Source organism: Lactuca virosa, chromosome 3 (genome assembly GCF_052849685.1).
Source record: "Lactuca virosa cultivar CGN04683 chromosome 3, Lactuca_virosa_CGN04683_v6, whole genome shotgun sequence".
Classification (NCBI taxonomy): Eukaryota; Viridiplantae; Streptophyta; class Magnoliopsida; order Asterales; family Asteraceae; genus Lactuca; species Lactuca virosa.
Genome location: NC_136428.1, coordinates 309,882,346 through 309,899,865, shown reverse-complemented (window position 1 = coordinate 309,899,865; position 17,520 = coordinate 309,882,346). Strand labels below are relative to the sequence as shown.

The 17,520-nt window shown below is 35.8% G+C and overlaps 1 non-coding gene across 1 annotated transcript; it reads right to left on the bottom strand.

The window, feature by feature from the left end:
- Positions 1-13,948: 13,948 nt before the first annotated feature.
- On the bottom strand, positions 13,949-14,055 carry LOC145168202 (small nucleolar RNA R71). Its single transcript, XR_013741773.1, has one exon. It is a non-coding gene; the product is annotated as a small nucleolar RNA R71 (small nucleolar RNA).
- Positions 14,056-17,520: the final 3,465 nt, after the last annotated feature.

The window sequence follows — 17,520 nt, the reverse complement described above, 5'->3', positions numbered from 1 at the left end:
AAGTAGAAGTAAATTCTGGTTGAGACAAATTCACACCAATATTGACATTTGGCCCCACATCAGATGTGTTACCTGGAATGCCTAAGATTCCATTCTCCTCCCTATGGGATTCAAAAGTAGAAGCCTCTAGTGGAGGTTCTGTAAAAGTTATGGTTTGAGATACAGAAGTAATAGCTGCCTCAGTAAAAATAGGAATCTTAAAAAGTTTCGTTGAAAACTGAGAAACAGTAGTAAAATTGTGCTTGTTGGAATTGGAATGGATTGAGAAGTAGCAGAAACAATTCGTGGAGTAGGAGGTATTTGAGATATATTGAGAAAAGGATCATCAACAACATGTTTTAAATTTTCTACTTTAGATTCCATATGCAAAGAGATGTGAGGAGTTTGAATTGGCACCGAAACAGTTGTGGATTTCAGCCCAATGTTCACAGAATCATCTTCATGATTGAGAGCAGACTCCTTTTCAGCATGCTCACTTTATTCTTCTTCAACAACTACTTGAGGAACCCTTTGCATCTTTTTCTTTATAGATTTCTTAGAAACAATTGTTTTCCCTCTTCGCTTAGAACTTTTTCCTTTCTTCTTTGGATTTTCTTCTTCATGAATTGATTTAGATCCAACATCTTTAGTAGAAACTGTAGTATTCAAGTATTCAACAATTATAGGATGATCAGTAGGAACCCTAGATAACATGGCTTGAGAAAGTGAACCCACCATCAAGAAGTTCTTTGGATCAGAAGTAATAAATGTTGCAGTCCGCATCTTGGGAATAGCAGTAATAACAACATCTTGCATCTCTAGAATATGATAATGAACTACAACATTCTTCACCACAACGGACCAAAATCAAGCACAGGAAATTTCAGTATCCTTTTTTTATGAAGCAAGACTTTGAGAAAACTGATCCCATAAAATACCTCCAAAATCAATCTTTTCTCCAGAATAAATTCCATATAACGAAGTGTGAAATAATCGACTAGCATTATCAGACCTAGTTGATCTCTCAGAAAAGTATTTGAACATTATCGTAAACAATGCATTCCAAATGGGAGGAAGTGAAGACTTCTTAAATCGAGAAAGAACGGATAAATCATATTTGTACCCCATTTGTTTATATGCTTGAATAATGGTCGATGCGGAAATTGTGTCTGGATCAATCAAATCTTCATCAGTTGAAAGCCTTAATAACTTGTAGAAATTTGACTTAGAAATTGACATTTTTATACCTTGAATTTCAATCTTCATAACCTCCATCTGCTTATTGTAACTAACAGTGGAATATGCCAATGTTAATTGAGAGATCGGAACATCTTCAACCATAACTAGAGCTTGCTTCAGTATAGAATGATCCAAGTAAAAAATCAAAGGTTGAACCAGTTGAGAATACTTCGATGGTTCGAGAACAGCTACCATATTCTGGTTTAACTTGATATTCAGCAGTGAAGATGAGGAAGATCGGAACAGCTACTGTAACACCCTTAAATTACAATCCGAAAATTTCATTTTTAAGTTTAACAATCATAAAACAAACTAGTTCATTTTTCCTAAAACCATGAAAACATAAAATAGTTTAGTTGTGCAATCCATGATACATATAAAATCATCATCAGAGTCATAATCCCAAAATCACTAGTGCGCAAAATCCATGGTGTGATGCGATATAATCAAGCCGACCCTTTCCTCTTCGAGCTAGAAGTACCTAAAACAAAAACTGAAAACCATAAGCACAAAGCTTAGTGAGTTCCCCCATCATACCACATACCATACAATAACATACTGTCTAGCATATCAGGGTGCTGGCCTACCCCTTCGGTCTCTTTCAACCGGTAACCGCCTACCATATTTGGGTGCTGGCCTACCCCTTCGGTCTCTTTCAACCGGTAACCGCCTAGCATATCAGGGTGTTGGCCTACCCCTTCGGTCTCTTTCAACTGGTTATGGGAACTATTTCACCCCAACCCCTACCACATATTAGCATACATAATCATACTGCCAGGCATATCTGGGTGCCTGACCTACCCTTGCGGTCTTATTGGCCGGATATGGGGTGCATTTCACCCCCCCCCCCCCCCCCCCCCCGACCACTATCACATAATACCATAGCATACTAGCAAATAAATCATAACAGATAGTGGATTACTAGATAATTATCACAAAGACAATTATCCAACTACAAACTCCTACTAGTGGGCCAGCCTTCGTGCCTTAGACCCACTGCTACCGGGAAGGTAACTCACCTCGCAAAGCTGAATGCAGAATCTCATGGTAAGAAATCTCTAACAGCTGCTCCGAAGACTCTCCGAGCTATCATTACCACAATAACACTTAGTCAAAAACTAATAATATCCTTCTTAGGGTAAAATGACAATTTTACCCCTGATTTAATTTGGCCAATGCCTAAGGCCCAACACCATAACATGAAAGGCCCAAATCTAGATAGCCTTCCCAAGCCCACCAATGGCCTAATTTTCTAAATTGGACCGAACTCCTCAAATGGACCTTATCTTAAGCCTAACATACTCTTAGCTCAAAATAAATAATTTCTGATGGCCCATTATGGCCCAAAAGGCCCAATACCATAAATCTCAGTTCTAGGCCCAAAGGCCTTACTCCACAGTAGACCATGAGGCCCAACAATCCAGGCCCAAACTTCTAAGGCCCAAAAACCCATATTCGTCACTCTGTATATATGTACGCGCGATGTACCTGCCACGTACGCCCAACGTATGCTGGCCTTGACCAGAAGCGAGATGTTGACCCACTACGTGCAGCGTACCAGGGTGTACGCCCAGCGTACTGGCCAACTTCCTTAAGACTCCTTTTGTGACTTAATCCATTAAGTCCTAACCTCCAAAACATTGATTCGGGTCCTTTAAGACGTCCTAATCCACAAAGTTACAAACTTTATGTCTTTGCATGCATAGATAGGGGTTTAAACATGATTTAAGTCCTTAAACAAACTTTGTGACCATCAAATACTTGCATGGTTGTGGCTTAACCATCAAGGTCTGATTTTTATGACTCTAAATGCTTCCAAGATCTCAAAAGGACAACTCTTACTGTCTAGAACTACCAAGACATAAGAAACCTCAACAATGGAGTCAAAATAACCCATAAAACACCCCAAAAATAACACTAAGAACGCAATAGTCAAGTTTGAAGCTTGATACCTCAAATGAGTCAGAAATGGTACTAATCCCCTGGATCTACAAGCTCTCTTCAAGTCCTTGCTCCTTCTTCAAACTTCTTTCTCTTCAAAACCACCAAAAATCACCCAAAAGTGCACCAAATTAGCTCACAAAGCATGCAAGAGGTCTAGGGTTCGATTTCTACTCTTTAGGGACAGTGGAGGCTAAGGGAATGAGGTTTAGGACGGAGTTAATGTCTTTATATATGGTGCAAACTCTAAAATTTAGGGTTTGCAATTGGACAAGTTACGCCCAGCGTACGCAAGGCTTCCCCCAGCTTCACGCCACGCTCGTGTACGCCGTGCGTACACCATGCACGCCGAGCGTATGGTCCTTTTCACAATATTTCCATATTTAAACACTTAAACAATTCAAGGGAAATACCTGGTGACTCGGATGTTACAGCTACCACGAGATTGAAATAAAAAATCGTCTTTCAAAGGTAACTGTTTAGGGTTTTTTAGCGTAGAAAGATAATGAACAATTAGAGTTTTTAATCGGTGAAAGAGGTGTGGGATATGAATTTGAACTGTATATAGGATCGGGGAGAGATAACCTGCCACCACACATTAAATGTTTTGCGTATCTGATGTCAGCAAAAAAAATCATGCCAATATTTCCAAACGTATTAAACCAATAAAACATAGCCACCTCATTAAAATTATGTAACAAACTTTAACCGCCTTTGATTAACCATCATGATGTCAGACCTTTGAATACACACAATGAATTTTAAAATTCAAAAGAAACATGCCTTTTTCGATTTGCAGCGGTTTCGCAATCACTGATCCACCCTTTAATTTTCGCAAATTGAAATAGTATCTATTGGAATTAGGACCAATATTGTCTTTAACAAGTGCATTGAGATTTTATCCACAATATAGAACCCAGAGGTTTGAGAAATCAGAGATTTCAGTGCAAAAGTGTACCAAATTAAAAGATAGAAGCAAATTTAAAAAATGAATAAGTACTGATATGAAAGAATCTTTGATATAAAAGCAGTTATATCCCGGGCACAATTCTCTTCCTTCAATACCCAAGAGAGACAAAGCAGTTCTTGTGTAGTTTTCCGTTGAATTACGATCGTCAACTTGTTAAGAAGTTACGAAATGCATCTTTTCATAGGTTTCATGGGTAGGCTTATTTCCGATCATAGAAGCAACTTAACATAAGTGGCAAGATACGAAAGGGAAAACTTAATTGACCAATATAGCCAGGATCATGTTCAACAAAAATGCTATAGTGATTGGAAAGTAACATCGAGATAAAAAAATGTTCAGATGGAAATATCAAAATTTGAAAAATAAAGTTGGATCTTATGGGGAAGAAATTAATCTGGAATCAATTAATCTCATGAAGACCTTGCAAACGAAAATTAAGAGATTTTGACCATTAAAAGATATGACATTGTGAAATATAAGAATTTCAACAGTCAATTATTTTGTTTCATTCTAGAACAAAAAAGTTCACCGTCAATTCATTTTAGGAAATATTTTTTGGGTTTCACCAATATCATGGTAATAATGACCAAGAGATCATAAACGTAAAATTTTTGCACACCTACATCCTAGTTGTTTTAGACTAGAGATGTCTTAGGATATGTGTCATTGTGTGCATTGTGTAAGATATATAAAATTGGAAAATAAGAACGAGTTTTTCACATTCTCAAGTTAACAATGAAAATGATCATAAAAACCATTTTTGAGAAACCTAACTCCGAGTTGGTATAGACACGAAAGATCAAGAGTTAATAAAAAATTATAGTTGGAATATCGGTCAATTCTTTAAGGTTTAGATAGGAACCCTATGTTTAGATTTGTATATACCCAAGATATCATCGGTTTCCAAGATGGTGAAAATAAATATAGTACCGCTACTAAGAAAGATTTACCAAGCAGAAATCTCTAAACTCTGAAATGAGTAGAGATAGGTAGCTCGATGGTTTTTGTTAATACAACCTATTGGGAAGAAATCCTTAGAACAAGAAATTTCATTAACGTCTTTTCACAAAGAAAGAATATTTGAGACATTAGACAACATGCTTCTAGGGACACCTAACTAATTCGAAAAAGAATAACAATCGATCCCCAAGAAAATAGACATGCCAACAAATATGGATTAAAAAATAAAGACAAAAATAAGAAAAATCTTTTTTGAGTTTGAATGTTTTTGAAAAACTAACGACAAAAATAAGAAAAATCTTTTAGGAATTTTGAATATTTTTGAAAAACCAAAGACAAAAATAATAATTTTTTCTTTTGGATTTTTGAATGTTTTTGAAAAACTAAAGACAAAAATAAGAAAAAGATAAACAAATACCTAGAGCATTAGCCTGTGAAAGATCACACCTTCTCGCATCTAATTACGTTGTGAAATTCCAATGTGCGAAAAATTGCGAATTTCGCTACGCATCGCTGGTGAATAGTAATCTTTTCGTAACTTCAAGGATTTGACATCAGAACTAATTCAACATCAATCATTCGAAGTCCTTGCAAAATTTTGTTTAATGTGATGTCTGGTAAAGCTTCCATGAAAATATGAGCCAATTGATCCTCTGATCGTACAAAATATACTTCAACGTTTCCGTCTTCAACATGATCTTTTGTAAAATGATATCGTAACACAATGAGCTTTGTTTTTGAATGATGAACACGGTTATGACAAGCACGTAAGGAACTTTCAGAATCACAATATAAACGACTCTTTTTCATGTTAATGCTATAGTCTCTAAGTTGAGTTTGTATCCAGATAATTTGCAAAGTGCACGAGGCTACTACAATATATTCATCTTATGCAGTTCATAAAGATACGTAGGTTTGTTTCTTTGATTGCCAGCTGACCAATTTTCCTTCCAAGAACTAACATCCACCATATGTACTTTTGCGATCAAGATTACAACCTCCGAGATCAACATCAGAATATGCCTGAACAAAAAATCCAAAGTTAGAAGGATACAATAATCCAAGAGAATACGAAGATATCTGAAAATATTCTTTAAAGCCATCATGTGTGGTTCATGTGGATTCGCTTGAAATATTACAAAGTAGTAAATTGTAAACATAATGTCAGGACGACTAGATGCTAGATACAATAAAGAACCAAGCATCTACCTGTATAAAGCAATATATGTTGCAAGTTTATCAAGCGAAGGAGTGAGCTTCATGCCAAAATTCATCGGAACTTTAATCTTTGAGTCACCATTCATACCAAATTTAGAAAGTAGTGTCTTTGTGAATGCTTCTTTATTGATGAATATGCCCTCTAAACTCTGACTAATATTTAAACCAGGAAAAAAGTTAATTGGACCCATAACACTCATTTCAAACTATATTTCCATCAATTTACGAAATAAGTCATTCCAGGACTACTTGAATCGAAAATGATGTCATCCACATAAATTTGAACGATCATTAAATGCTTGCCTAATTTTTTGCGAAAGAAGGTAGGGTCAACACAACCTTTTTTAATTTTTGATTGTTCCAAGAATGTAGTCAAAGTTTCATACCATGCACGTGGAGCTTGATTCAGACCATACATTGCTTTATCTAACACATAACAATGATCAAGAAATTTCTCATTTACAAAACTTGAAGGTTGTTCAACATAGACTGTTTCTTCCAGTTCTCTATTGAGAAATGCACACTTCACATCCATTTGAAATACTTCAAAATTTTTGTAAGCTGCATAAGCCAAAAATATGCAAACTAACTCTAGTCTTGCTACAGGATCAAATGTTTCTTCATTATTAATTCGTTCCTTTTGACAATATCCTTTGACAACAAGTCATGCTTTATTTCGAATCACATTACCTTCTTTGTCCATTTTGTTGCGAAATACCCAATTTAAACCAACAACTAATGCATTTTCTGGAGTAGGAATTAATCTCCAAACCTTGTTTCATTCAACTTCATTTAGCTGGTCTTGCATAGCATTAACCCAATTTGCATTATCAAAATCCATTTTAACAGTTTTAGGTCGATTTTAGAGACAAAAAAAATTAGCATCCAAAATTCTTGATTAGTATTCAAAGATTCTTGTTTCTCTTTCTGTTGCGAACGAGTAAAAACTCCTGAAAACCTATCACCAATGACTTGAGTTCGTGGATGATCTCGAGTCTATTTTGTCAAACGTGGAAAGTTTAGGTCATATTCAGGATTTAACACAACATTAACTTCTTCAACATCTAATTGTGCATCGGATTCGATTTCTGAAATTACTTCTTCTTAAAAATTTTGAATTAAACTCTCACCTGGACATTTGGATTTGAACTCTCCCCCTGCACAATATCATTTATATTTCTTTCAGTCGAATGTGAATTATTTTCAATTGTTGGAGAATTAAAATTTTCTCTACTCTCCCCCTCAATAGGACAAGAGGTAGAATCAACATTTGCTTCTAAAGTTTGAACATTTTGAAATCTTTCATCAATTAAATTTAGCAATTCATCATCATGATTATCGGGTGCTTTATTTTCTGAAGATATCGCCTTTTCAGGTTCATCAAACAAATTCAAAAATTCCTCATAAAGATTAGAAAGAGAAATTGTTTGCTTGCATGATTGAGGAAAAATTTCTTTTATTTGAACAAAAGTGACATAATATGTTCATTCGATTTTCTTTGTCTTCTTATTCAAAACATGATATGCTTTGGAACACATAGAATATCCCAAAAATATTGCTTCATCTACTTTCGTGTCAAGTTTATTGCGATGCTCTTTGGAGTTAAAGATGAAACACCTACATCCAAAAATATGAAAGAACTTCACATTAGGTTTTATATTATTCAATATTTCACGAGGAGTTATTAGAAAGCGTTTATTGATGTAAGCAGGATTTTGAGTAAACCAAGCAGTTGAGATTGCATCAGCCCAAAAATATAATGGCAATTTTGCAAAAGATAACATGGTTCTCGCAGCTTCACACAGGGAATGATTTTGTCTTTCAACTACACCATTCTGCTATGGAGTATATGGAGATGAAAAGTTGAGATTGATTCCTTTATTGGTTAAGAATTCATCAAAAATATGATTTTTGAACTCTCTTGCATTGTCACGTCGTATCTTCCAAACATGCTTTTGCAATGGAAGCTCAATTTGCTTGATAATGTCAAACATCTTCTTCGTGGTTTCAGATTTCTATTTAAGAAAGAATACCCAAGTGAAATGAGAAAAATCATCGAAAATAACTAGATTGTATTTCTTACCACCAATACTTTCAATCAAATATGGACCACAAAGATCTGTATGTACTAATTGCAGTTGCTCGATAATCTTGGTATTCATGAATGAAGAATGACTTTTTCTGCTTTTCGTTATGAGTTCGCAATCAGCACACATATGTTCTTTATCATATTAGAGTAAAGGTAAGCTTCTGACCAAATCTCCAAGAACAAGTTTATTAATATCTTTGAAGTTAAGATGCGAAAGTCTCCTATGCCATAGCCAACTATCATCTGATGATGCTTTCGCAAGCAGACATACAGAAGGTTTTCCTTGAATAGGATTCATGTTGAGTGGAAACATTTCGCCTTTTCTTTTTTACTTCAAAATTGTTTTCTTTGATTCTTTATGTATGATTTATGAACCTTCTTCGTCAAAAGACACCTTAAGACCTATACCTAGAACAAGTTGAGAAACACTAATTAAATTGTGCTATAATCCTTCTACATAAGCTACCTTACGAATTATGAATTCGCCATTTGTTATCATTCCATATCCTTTCATTTCTCCAGTTGCATTATTCCTATACTTCACTCTTCCTCCATCCTTCAAAGTACGATACTCTCTCAGTTGTGATTTCCTTCCAGTCATATGACGAGAACAACGACTATTAATATACCATTCAGAATCGAATTGCTCATCACGAATCACCTACAAAACTAAACACATTTAGGAACCGAAACCATCTTGGGTCCTAATGAGAACTTTGATTTAGAAGAGGAAGTAGGAAAAATCTTTCTTTTATTGATCCAAAATAATTTTCTTATCAAAGTATTATCAACCCTTTTTCGATTTTAAAGACTTAAGTTTTCATATCACAAAGATTTATTTCAACAAAAAGAAGTTTTTCAATTAATAATTTCTTTTCTTTGTTTGGCCATCTTTTTCTCAAATATTTCTTCTTCTTCTTTCAATTTCACATTAAATGCATCAACATTAGCATCGTTTTTATTCAAAATTTTCTTTTGAATGATTTTTATTTTTGTAGATGACGTAGATTTACTTGCTAAAAACTTCGATGACTTAACATTTTGATTCGAAGATTGTTTCGTGCCAACAAAATTTTGAGTTTTGATTTCAGATGAAAAATTATTATTATCGAATTCCTTTTTCTTCAACATTTTTTTTTCTTTTATACAAATTCTTTTTATATCTTGAATTCATTGCTCTTCTTTTTGCTTTCAATTCCTCAACAGATTTTTGATATTTCACATTTTTGTAATTGCTTTTGATTCCATTCTACTTTTGAATTTCAGTTGAAACTTCTTTTGTTCCAGTTGGTCTAGCTTCATGTTGTGAAGATTTCACAATGTTCACTTGATGTGATACATATTTCCCTTTGACTTTCCACGAAGTCAGTTCAGACAAGCCTTTCGTTTCGAAACCATTGTCAATTGGTTTAGACCAAAAGAACTCTTCACAACCTTTTGCATTGTCATGATTGACCATTGACATTAATTTTGATGTTTGATTTTTGTCCAGTCACTTTTTCATAAAAACTTGATTTGGAGTTTTCTGAACTCTTAGAAAAACTTTTGCTCGAATTTCTAAAATTTTCATGCCATAATTTTGAGTAAATTGTTCAAACTCAATTCAATCTTCAAAAATAAAATTTCTTTTTGGTTGCTCAATGTTATTAACAAGAGATGAACAATCGACTTCATCTTCAATGGAGATTTCACTCATTTCGCTTTCATTAAATTCAGACATATTCTCAAATTTCAGATTTTCTTATGAATTCAATTTCTTGCACAACAAGTTATATTTCTCCATTGAACTGAGTTTGATTTGTTGTTTTTTCCTTTTTAGTTAAAACATCTTTTAACATCTTTTTTTTCTTTGGAGTTAACCTATTCTTCAATTTTCTCAAGTCCATACTTGTAAGCATCACTCACAGATTCATTTGATGATACCATTGATTCGCACGTATAACATTCAACATCAATTTCATCTTCTTTTAATTCTAAGAAAGGTAAAATCATTATATGAAAACATTTTCCTATTTCACAGTCAAGATGCATTTATGTGATGTTATTATAAAAGATGTTTCGTAATGAGACAAAAATATGTTTGTATTTCAGTACAACTCTATTGTCCTTTTTAAGATTTATTACATCATCTTTAGACCTAACAAGATCTAATTCCAAAGCTTCTATTTTAATACATCTTTCTTCATTCTTAGATGTAATCCTGCTAAGAGAATCCTCAAGATTAGAATTTCTTATGCGAGTTTTCTTTAAACTATCACTAGGATCAGAAAAAGTTTCACGTAAATTAGTTAATTCAAAATCAAAATGAGAAGTAGGTATGTCAAGAGATTTATGAATTGAATGTACCTTATTAATTACCTTTTTACATTCTGTGACATGCTCCCTCACTTTCTTCATAGAAAATCATATATCTGAAACAGTTCCTTCATCTGTGAAGTAGCTTTGACTTTCTAAACTTGCGTTTTTTACTATGAAACATCTGTCTCCTCTCTTCTTTCCATCCTTCACCATCAATCTATCTCCATGAGTTGGCCTACGAACTTCTTCATCCTCTGAATCAGTTGACCAAACTTCCACGTTTCCATCATCACTATTGTCTTTTCGCAACATGCATACCTTTGCGGAATAATTCTTTCCATGACAATGATTGAAATCAAAGCCTGAATCACCAAGAAGCTTCTTCTCATTGTTTTCATCATTTCTTTGAAAGTCTTTGACACTTTCATTTCTAGATCTGTGTGAATTTCAAATTCCTTGCTTGTAACTATTTCCAGCGTATTCGCTTTTTTTATTTTTGAAACGTGAAAAATTATTTTTGAAGAATTGATTTGTTACCATCAGAACTTTGTCTTCTTTTGTAAGTTCTTCATATGAAATATCATATTCAAAATCTTCTACAACAATTTTTGTCTTCTTTTTCTTTGAGCCATCACTTTTTGTCACCATTGCCAATGAACCAATCATCTTGATGAGACTTCAATATACCAATACTTAGTACAAGAGAGTAGTTCTTGAATTGTCCATCTGCTTTGATAGTAGAAATAATTGACTTCCATTCTGATCTCAGACTATTCATGAACATAACCTTTTTTTCAATTGTAGCCCTTTCCAATTCATATTTCATCACACAACTTAAAAGATGATTAAATCTATTAAGAGTTTGTTCAATTGTTTCGTCAGACTTTTGCTCGAAAGATCCAAATTCAGACAGAAGTGACGTTTGCAGAGAATGAGTGAGATCAACATCTCCAGAATATAATTCTTTCAATCGATTCCATATATTATTTGTAGATTTAAGAGAGCTAACCAGACGAAAAGTATGATGAGTAATAGCAAACATTATGATTCTCAAAGCTTTCAAGTTTCTAAGCAATTTGTCTTTCTCCACAGTATCAATTTCTTTTTATCTTCAACAAAGATAGTTTCATAATCATCTTGAATTAAACTTCCTGGTTTGTCTTAGAATACTTCTACATTCCGATTTTAATTGCTTGCGAGATGCTAGATCCATAAGTTTCAATCCCTAGAACATAATCTTCAAAGTGAAGAGCCCAAACTTCATAGTCGTCAGGAATTAAAACTGAAATTCTAGTTGTGGAACTGATACTGCTTAGAAGGTTGAATGTGATGGAGTGTGAATCATAATTTGACATTTTGAGTGTAATTTGATGTGAATCGGATCAATGAACTTGAAAAAGAGTAGATTAAACAACTCAAACAAGGAATTAAAGATCAATTTGCCATACGATTTGCAAAATGCGGAACATATTTGGAATTCGTTGAATAGATTTGGAAAAACACTAGAACAAGATGAAGACGATGAACATGATGAATAGATGCGAAAAAGTTAAATTGATCTCCCACTCTGATACCAAATAAAGGAACATTTAGATTCGAGATTAAAACAAAGATAAGATTCACAAGAACACACGATATAAATAAGATTTCAATTTCATTAACGAGAAAGTCAGAACAATTCGATACAATGTATTGAACTATTCTATCAGCAAAACTCTTACCTAGTGCTCTATCTAATATTCCTATATATAGGCATCACAGGAATAAAAGAAATGCATCTCAAGTCAACAGCCTGGCTGCGAACTTAAGGGAACAAAATGTACAAGATAGCAACAGAACTCACACAAAGTAAAGACATTATGAACAGACTATTTCAAGATGACACAACAAAATTGCGAACTCTATAGTTACTTAACTTGATCATAGGAAAGTAACTACTATCATTCGTATTCCAATTTGTGCTTATTATCGATTTAGGGTTTAACTTGTGCATAATCATTGCTTAGTAATTCATAAATTGATAGGCCTAGATATTTGATCATAATAGCTAGTTACAATTTGGTAATTAATATAATCAATCCATTAGAAATCAACCATAGGAGAAGTTGAAATCGGATCTAAGCAGAAGTATTCTTTTAATTCTTGAAGTTAGTTTGTTTTCTTTGCTTGCTTAATTGTTAGTTGATAGTTTAAGTTCTTATGATCTTGAAAAATCAATAGAACCCCCTAATCGTAGTTTGTTTCTTAGTTTAATTAGAAGTAGTTAATATATTTAATTGAATTCCATTCCCTGTGATCGACAGCTGACTAACCTGAGCTATCCTATAATCCGACTAGGTATATTGCCTATTAGTGCATAGTGAGAAAATTAAGTTAGGTTATAAATTTAAAATGGGTAGGTACTATTGTGCGCATCAAAGGTTTAGGCACTGTTGCTAGGGAATAGCTTATTCGATTTATAGTTTAATTACTTTTAGTTATTCGATCCTTTTTGTGGGATAAAAACCACAAAAAGTTACTTTGGTTGTATTAGTTTATTATATTTTTCTCTGAGGTGCAACCACGTCGTGGTTTTGTCTCATTCAGTTTTTAGTTTACTGATTTTTATTCCTTTTATGCGTTTTTGTTTTGTTTTATTGCAATGATTTATCACCCGGGGATCTAAAACTCCAATTGTTCCTCCACTAGAAGATCCACAATATGCGTTCCATAAGAAGAAAGGCAAGAAGGGCGGCGAGTCTAGTAATAGTTTCAAATCCAAAAAATTTGAACTTTTCGAGAGAACACCTGATAAGAAGGGAATTGGATACGAGCTAGAGTCATCCACCGAAGAAAGTTCAGACGAAGAGATAAAAAGTGAGGTTGAAGAGATGGTGGATATCACGATAATGACGATGGGAGATTACAAGAAGTGGACACGTGGAGAACATGGGCCAGGTCTTGTACTGACCGAGATACCATCTGAAAGAAGTTTTGATGTCAAAGGGCATATTCTATCAATGCTCAAGGATATACCTTTCGCCGGGAAAGAATGTGAAGACGATTTCAAGCATGTTAATTAAGTAAAGGACATTGACAACTACTTCAATGTTCCTAATGTGCCAATAGAATATGTGTTACTTAGGATGCTTCCAGTGACATTTACCGGTGAAGCCAAGGTTTGGTTAATTTCACTTGCATCCGGATCCATTACTACGTGGTCAAATCTTCGTGATGCTTTTATATAGGAATTTAGCCCACCTTCAAAGTTCTCAAAACTCAAGAAGAAGATTACTAATTTTAAAAAAGAGGTTGCAGAGTCATTGTATGAAGCATGGGAGAGATACAGGGGCTTACTTAGAAGTTTCCCTCAACATGATCTTAATGTCCAACAATAAGTGTCCATTTTCTCTGATGGAGTGAATGTCACGACTAAACAACTTCTTAACTCCCAAGGGCCAATGACGAAGAAGGAGCCAACAACTATTAAAGAGTTGATTGAAGAGTTTGCAACGTACTCTCGTGAGTACCACAACCCACGAGAGGATGTCACTAGAGGTAAGGGATATGGAGGCAACGAGAACATGGCTGCGGTTTTGGAAAAGTTAGAAAATATGGATAGGAGAATGACTAAGTTGGATCAATAAATATGTGCCATAAGAGTTGGGTGTCATTATTGTAGTGGGCCACATTTGACCAAGGAATTTGATTTGGATGAAATAAGAACAAGAAGGCACAAGTGTTCTAAACTAGCGGTGACAAGTATGATGAAGATTTAAGGAATAAGTCGAAGTTTTCAATCCATCTGGGAGCCACGAAGATGTACAAAGACTTTAGGTTGGATTAGTAGTGGCCCTGTATGAAGAGGGAGGTATCATGGTTTCTGAAGCTATGCTTGACTTGCTGGAAAGTCAAGGCCAAACATTAGAGACCCCACGACAAGATGCATCCATTACCTATTCCCATATAGAAATGAGAGGAGATCACCATGGATTTTATCACGAAGTTCCCGAGGACGGCACGTGGGGTTGATTTTGTTTGGGAAATCGTGGATAGGATGACCAAGTGTGCTCATTTCATACCTATTGCCGAGAGCATTTCCGCTGAGAAATTGGTTGACATGTACATCACGGAGATGGTGGTTCGACACAGGGTGCCAGGTTTGGTAGTTTCTAATCGAGATGTTCGCTTCACCTCTAGGTTTTGGAGGAGGTTTCATGTGGAGTTAGGTACTCAGCTGCATTTCAGTACAACATACCACACCCAGACCGGTGGACAGAATTAGAGGACGATACAAAATCTCGAAGATATGCTTAGGGCGTGGGTGCTAGATTTTGGTGGGAGTTGGGATACCTATCTTCCACTGGCCGAGTTCTCCTACAACTATAGCTACCACGCCAGTATCGATCGACCACCCTTCGAGATGCTTTATGGGAGGAGATGTCGAACTGTAATGTCCCAAAACTCAGAACCAAAAATTGTTTTTTTTATATAAACAGACCATCATCCAAACATGTTTGTCAAACCATAAAGTATTCAAAGTATATCACTAAACATCCCAAAAGTACATCAGATTCCAAAAAGCAGAAAATCATGGTGTGTGTAATGCGATCATCCGAGCCCTTCCCATTCGAACCAGAAGTACCTGAAACATAAACTCAAAACTGTAAGCACAAAGTTTAGTGAGTTCCCCAAAACACCACATACCGTACATATAATGGGCCCTGCCCACCATCGGGCCCCACCCGGAATACATACAAACACATATAATACATGAAAGATTCACCAAGAAATCTAGCATACTATAACTTAATCTAATGGGTCGACATTGGTGCATTCGACCCAAAAGTATTGTAAGAAGACTCACCTCGTAAAGCAACTCAAAAGTCAACACAATCTCAAAATCCCACAACAGGTGTTAGATGCCACCTAGATAATCACACAAGGAGAGAACTTAATCTTTCTACTAAGACATTAACAACTGAACAACACCTACAAGTTAAAAGTCAACTCCCAAGGTCAACGGTCAAAGTCAACAGCCGATGTTGACTCCAGCCGACCGCCACAATGTGGTCTTCCTTGGCCACATCGTGGTTCGCATACGACCAACTAGGCGAGAAAATCCCAGCCACCACGTCGTGGTGACCTAGGACCATGTCGTGGTTGCCAAGGTTTCCAACAACTTAAGGCATTAAGTTGTCTTCTCCGATTCCAAGAGCTCTAAAGTTCAGATCTGGTCCAAAATGTGATCTAGAAGGATAAAGTTTCTAACTTTATCCATTGGGACCACCCAAAAAGTTCCAAAAACCGAAATCTTGATGTCCCAAAAAGCTTAATAAGGCAAGATCTTAACCAATAAGAATTAATTCCACAAATTCTGAAGCCAATCCTTTCCAGAAGTGATTCTAGCACCAAAACTGACATAAAAGTTGGTGCTTTATAGACATCCAGTGCTTTATAGACATGCACCTAATCCCATGCATGGATCAAAAACCCAACCAAACTCCAAATCCATGACAAAAAATACAGCAAATGTCACAGAGATTCATAAAGTTGCAAACTTTATGAGATCTCATCATCTCAACAAACAAGAACTAGAAGTTAATGGGTCAAAGCTCCAGATCTAGCAACCTAGCATGATAAAAATTTATTATTAGAAACTTACAAAGGTCCAGAAGAGTGCTAGGATGAAGAATGTAGACTTTCTTTCTTGATCATTCTTCCTTCCTTAGCTTAAAGGACACCAAAACTAGCTTGATAATGGAGGAAAATGATTAGGGTTTCTTTCGGTCTTGAGGGGACTCATGGAGATTGAGGATGAGAAACCCCTAGCATCCTAATTCCTTTAAATAGGGAGTAAAACCCGGAAAAGTGGGGTTTGCATGCTAGCCGCCACTACGTCGTGGTGACTTGGATGAACACATGACCCATTTTCGCCTCGCCATGTCGTGGTGGTGCCTCCACCATGACGTGGTAATCTCAAAATGATAGTTTTAGTTGCAAAATAAGTACCTGAAGATCTAGGCATTACAGCTCTCACACACTTCAATTAGACTTTGTCCTCAAAGTCGGCCACCTCAAACAAATCGTGGTAATGCTCTCTCATCTCGTCCTCCGGCTTCCACGTCCATTATAAACACTTTCGGTGCTGCCACTCCACCTTCACGAGATCCACAACCTTATTTCGAAGAGTCTTTGTCCTCCTGTCAAGGATCACCACTTTTCTCGTTATGTAATTCAGGCGATCATCCACCTGAAAGTCCTCCAATGGAACCATTGTGGAATCATCAACCACACACTTCCGCAGCTGAAAGACATGAAAAGTGCTATGAATCTTACTGAGCTCGTCCGGCAGATCCAAACGATACGCAACCCTACCCACCCGGGCTAACACCCTGAAAGGACCAATATACCTCGGGCCTAGCTTACCCCACTTCTTGAATCAAATGACACCTTTCCAAACTGACATCTTTAGCAGTACCATATCCCCAACCTGAAACTCCAAGTCTTGCTAGATTCTATCTGCATAGCTCTTTTGTCGGCTATGTGATGTCTGAAGTCTATCGCGAACCTGTTGAATCAATTCAGTTGTCTTGAGTACCATCTCGTTACTCCCCATGACCTACTAACTGACCTCACCCCAACATATCAGGATCCTACACTTCCTCCTATAGAGCATTTCAAAAGGAGGTCGATTAATTCTGGCGTGATAACTATTGTTATATGAAAATTCCGCCAAAGGAAGATACGTATCCCAACTACCGGCAAAATCTAGAACACACACCCGAAGCATGTCCTTCCATGTCTGGATAGTCCGCTCGATGTGAACATCAGTCTGCGGGAGGAA